This window comes from Rhincodon typus, chromosome 12 (genome assembly GCF_021869965.1).
Source record: "Rhincodon typus isolate 14 chromosome 12, sRhiTyp1.1, whole genome shotgun sequence".
NCBI classification, from domain to species: Eukaryota; Metazoa; Chordata; class Chondrichthyes; order Orectolobiformes; family Rhincodontidae; genus Rhincodon; species Rhincodon typus.
This window is the reverse complement of record NC_063343.1, coordinates 23,968,568-23,974,180: the sequence shown is the minus strand read 5'-3', so window position 1 is coordinate 23,974,180 and position 5,613 is coordinate 23,968,568. Positions and strand designations below refer to the sequence as shown.

Below are 5,613 nucleotides of genomic sequence, written 5' to 3'. Positions count from 1 at the left end.
AACAGCAATCAATTTACTCATGGAGCTCATTGCATATGAGTTCCCTTGATAACAGGTAATCGAGTGCCTAGCTAAAACTCATCACCTGAGCCCTTTATAAAGTAGACCCAGCATGCGGTGTCCATTAGTGCTCTGGATGCCTTTAGAGAGTGGTGGGCACCGCGGGGCATACAGTGCTTTATCTCCTCCTCCAACTCCACTTTGATTTAGCCCCTTCTCTTTCTCCCTAGATCCCTCCCTCGCTTTTGATGGGTTTGCAATGCCCATAATGGGTTTTACTTGTCAATACTCGATTGGCTACATAGGTGCTTAGTGGTGGTAGTTAAAAGAAGAAAACTGAATCCAAAAGTTATGATGATTTGGTGGTGAGAAAGTCGCTCAGTTGTGCGTAATAACACATCAGAGTTTAAAAAAAAGTAGACCTGGAGCCAAAATAGCTCAGTTGGGAGAGTATTAGACTGAAGATCTAAAGGTTCCAGGATTTAATCCTGGGTTTTGGCAGGATGAGCAATTTCTTTCTATTTCAGTACTCCTGAGTGTGAGGGCTTTTGTGGTGCGGTGGTAGTGTCCCTATCTCGGGGCCGGGAGGTCTGGGTTCACGTCCCACTTGCTTCAGTGGTTTGTATTAAAATTTCTGAACAGGTTACTTATAAAATATTTATTAAGCAGACCCACATCACATTGACTTTACATGAGAAAAGGCCTTGGTTCAGGACCAGGCAGCAACTTTTGGTGAATTTCTGTAGTGCATCTTGTAAATAATACATACTGCTGCAACTGAGAGTCAGTGGTGGAGGGAGTGGATGCTTATAAATGTGGTGCTAACTATGTGGGCTGTTTTTTTTTCCTGAATGATATCAAGCTTCTTGAGTGTTATCGGAGCTGCACCCATCCAGATCAAATGGAGTGTATTCCATCTTGACCTGTGCCTTGCAGGTACTGGACAGGCGTTTGGGAGTCAGCTGGTGAGTTATTCAGTGCAAGATTCTTAGCTTCTGACCTACTGATAGGGTCACAGTATTAACATAACTAGTCCGGCTCGGTTTCTAGTCAGGTGTAATCCCAGGATATTGATAGTGGGAGATTCAGTGATAGTAATGCCATTGAATGTCAAGGCACATGTGTGGCACAAATGCCAGGCAAAGGTGGGTCAGATGTCATGCATAATTTCATTGTGGGAGTTTTGTATGAGGGGGACATCACTTACAATCATTTCTCTGTATTTCTTCACCGATATTGGAAATATTTACACTAAATGAATTTGCAAGATTTTTCAGAGAGAGATCTGGAAAGAAAATTTTAACAATTATATTGCATCATTATATACCCAAACCTATGACCAACACAAGAGCAGCAATCCATTAATCATAGCTGTTTAACAGACATTATGAAAGGAATACTGCTTTGAAAATGTTAGCCTATTTGCATTAATTGGGTCAAACAAAATAGCATTAGAAAGTAATTCAAAATAATGTTCCATAATCACTTTTGAGTGCAATTGAGAAAATTAAATTCTGTTTTTGTAGAGTTAGACTGACCATTATTTTGTAATAGTATGGATTCCAAATATGCTCAATGCAAGCTCTTAGGCATAGTCATCAAGATAGATATAACTTTCCTTTTTACAAAAGAGTAGTTGTCTATTTTTCCTTCCAGTTTGCTGGAATATAGCCACAACATATGCATTCCTACCTTGTTCGCAGTGTCGTTTAAAAAGCAATCAGTAGACCTTTTTCTCAAATCACAGGCTCAGAAAGAACTGGGATACTTTAAAGCCACTCATAATTTAATGGACAATTTGTAAAGTAGAAGCTGGCTTTTGCTCAGTTTAAATTTTCCCTGCCTTTTCTCCTTTGTATAGGTTTCCCAACACTGTTGACCTGCAAATGTCACATCTCACTGCATGTCAATCAGTGAGGTGTATCAATATGTCTCATATTTGAGAAATAGCGTAAGAAATCAAGGATGAAAACAGGCTATTGTTCCCATTGAACTCCGTATCTCTGGTACAAATAGTTCATTTGTCAAGTATCTGCTGCGCATTGTCAAATGAATTACGTTCTTTTTACTCACATAATGATCTGGATGAGATTTCAATGCTAATTAATCATTTAAGAGTGATTTAGGATATTCTGAGATCGTGAAAAATATGAGGTTCTTGTATTATTCTTTCATAAGCTAATGTTTATGCTCAGCATTGATGAATGATACTGATAAAATTGGACAGTTGATATAATTGTGCTTTCATTAATATTGAGCAGTTCTCTAACATCATAAGCTGTGCTTGGTTTATCTATGCTTAAAGTTATGACTGAGACAGCACCAATAAATTGTTAATTTTTAAATTAAACTTGTAGTTTTGTGCCAGGATTACGTACAGCTGCAGCAGTTCCAGATTTGCGCTTGATTCAAAAGGTCTGCATAGATCGGGGGTGACAGATTAACAAATTTCTGCCTGTGAAATTTGATCCATTATTTGCTTAAGTTTAACATTTAGCTTACAACCATTTGGTAATCAGGTGCTGCTTGTACATCACGTACAATATTGCAAGCAAATAAGTGACATCTATGCTGCTATGTGATAATGCACTCCACTTTTTTCATTTTTGTAGCAATAACATGAAACATTTGCCCTCATTGTCTACCCATAAATAGCAGATTACATTTATCCAGCTTAATTAATGTAGTAAAATGGTCCAAGAATCAAAATGAATAAAAACAATTTTGGCATTTTCTGACATTGATCTACAGAGAAGGTCAGGAAAGATGACAAAACACTTGATTGTAGTCATCTTTCCCTCCCCACCCTTATCTGCTTTCCGGAGGGACTACTCTCTCCGTGACTCCCTTGTCCGCTCCACACTCCCCTCCAGCTCCACCACACCCGGCATTTTTCCCTGCAACCGCAGGAAGTGCTACACCTGCCCCCATACCTCCTCCCTCACCCCCATCCCAGGCCCCAAGAAGACTTTCCACATCAAGCAGATGTTCACCTGCACATCTGCCAATGTGGTATACTGCATCCGCTGTACCCGGTGTGGCTTCCTCTACATCGGGGAAACCAAGCGGAGGCTTGGGGACCGCTTTGCAGAACATCTACGCTCGGTTCGCAATAAACAACTGCACCTCCCAGTCGCGAACCATTTCAACTCCCCCTCCCATTCCTCAGACGACATGTCCATCCTGGGCCTCCTGCAGTGCCACAATGATGCCACCCGAAGGTTGCAGGAACAGCAACTCATATTCCGCTTGGGAACCCTGCAGCCCAATGGTATCAATGTGGATTTCACAAGTTTCAAAATCTCCCCTCCCCCTACCGCATCCCAAAACCAGTCCAGCTCGTCCCTGCCTCCCTAACCTGTTCTTCCTCCCACCTATCCCCTCCTCCCACCTCAAGCCGCACCTCCATCTCCTACCGACCAACCTCATCCCGCCCCCTTGACCTGTCCGTCCTCCCTGGACTGACCTATCCCCTTCCTAACTCCCTACCTACACTCACCTTTCCTGGCCCCATCCCCGCCTCTTCGACCTGTTTGTTTCCTCTCCACCTATCCTCTCCTCTATCCCTCTTCTATCCGCCTCCCACTCTCTCCCTATTTATTTCAAAACCCCTTCCCCTCCCCCTTTTCTGATGAAGGGTCTAGGCCCGAAACGTCAGCCTCTCTGCTCCTATGATGCTGCTTGGCCTGCTGTGTTCATCCAGCCCTGCACCTTGTTGTCTCGGATTCTCCAGCATCTGCAGTTCCTACTATCACTTGATTGTAGTGTTTGTTTGTGGTGCATCTAAAAAGAGAAAAGAGAGGTCAAGAGTTTTACTGGGGAGTTCCAGAGGTTGGGCCAAGGGTGCTGAAAGCATTTCTGCTAATGATGGAACCATGAACTTCAGGAATTTGCAAGAATTGAACAAGTTAGGAGACCTCAGAAGTTTATAGGATTCAGCCAAGAATGAAGACTTTAAAATTGAAGCTTTGTCAAATAGGGTGCCAGTGAATGTCAGCAAACACAGGGACCATAGTGTCTGAGTTTTGTGATGAGTTAAAGTGTGGGCACAAGAGTTTTGGATAAGCACACTTTATGTGCAGAGGAAGATGGGTCACTGGCCATGTTTGCAGTGGAATATCTCAGCAGCTTATAAACTGCTTTAACTGCCAAAACTGTGGAGTTGGAGTTGAAGTTGAATAGTTTTACTGTAGTGGAAGCAGGCAGTATTGGTAATGGTGTAGAAATGTAGTCAGCATCTCAACTCAGCATCAAACAGAATGTCAAGGATTTGCTCAGGAAACAGTGCTCAGGGAACACAGATTGTTCCAGAGAGCAAAAAACAGTGGTGACGTTCTTTAGATGGAGTAAGTTTAGGCTCATCCAATATTAAATGTCAGACTAGAATTGTTACAAATCAGAGCAATGAGGGGTCAAAGAAGGAGTTGGTGAGATAAAATGGAATATCTTTGGTCTTTATGTTTAAGCTGATGTGTTTTTGGATGATATCACTTAGTGATAGCATATGCATGAGAAAAAGAAGAGGGCAAAAATAGAGAATAAAGTGAGAATGGGAAGAGAATCCATTGGCATTGATTCAATGTTAAGAATAGAACTAACCTAGGATAGTTCCACCTACCTAGAGAATAGAGGATAAGCATTCAAAATAGGTGGTCTGCTGTTTTGAAGGACGCAAGTTCGAAATCACACGACACCTGGTTATAGTCCAACAGGTTTATTTGAAAACACAAGCTGTTGGAGCATAGCCCCTTCGTCAGGTGAAACCAGAAAGAAGCACACAGAACACAGAATTTATATGTAAAAGATCAAAGGGTCACACAACTGATGAGGATGCATTAAACAAACCAGGCCACAGGCAGTTTGAGAAGTTATAGTCAAAAAATAATATTACGTGCGACCTTAATAAAGGCCAGTTCAGTACTACGGCCAAAAACCTTACTGGAGGATGAAAACAGAAACATAAAAAATAAATTCTACCTCATGATGCCACCTTGATATTTAAAAACCACATGGGTGGACATCATTCAAATCTTGTAATTCCTCAATTTAACTAAATAATCAAATTTGTGGCATTTCTGTTATTTCTCACCTTTTAGATTAGAAAACATTTAAGACTCCAAAATTCCACAGCAGAGAGGCATTGAATTATCAGAACATTGTAAAGAAGTTAAAAAACCTTAATTCTTCAGGTTATGAGGAGTTATTTAATACTTTAAAATTATTTGAAGGCTTCGTATTTTATAGAAAGGCAGCTACTGACTGTTCATATTTATATCTAAAGCCTATGTAACAATTTGTGGCCTTTTCTGGATTCTTTCAGTTTGTCTATACTTAATTTATCACTTAATTTCAGTTTTTAGATTCTTCATTTCTTTTTCCCAAGGTCAGTCAGTATTCTGCAAGTGAGAGAATTGACAGAGACCTACTTTTATGCCTCTATAGATAATTAGCCTTAGGAGCTGACAAGCCAGTTGTGACTTACCTGCTGATTTACCTGGACTGTGAGGGGATGCTGCTTTGCCCAGGCTTTCCGTTTTACTAACTGCAGCACCAAAGTCATAAGCTTGTTGACTGCGGAATTGGGGACCATAAACTCGTGGTCTGTTATTCTGC

At 41.1% G+C, this 5,613-nt stretch overlaps 1 non-coding gene across 1 annotated transcript; it reads left to right on the top strand.

Annotated features, from left to right (window-relative positions):
* Positions 1-427: 427 nt before the first annotated feature.
* Positions 428-501, top strand: trnaf-gaa. The gene has a single exon. It is a non-coding gene; the product is annotated as a tRNA-Phe (tRNA).
* The last annotated feature ends 5,112 nt before the right edge of the window (positions 502-5,613 follow it).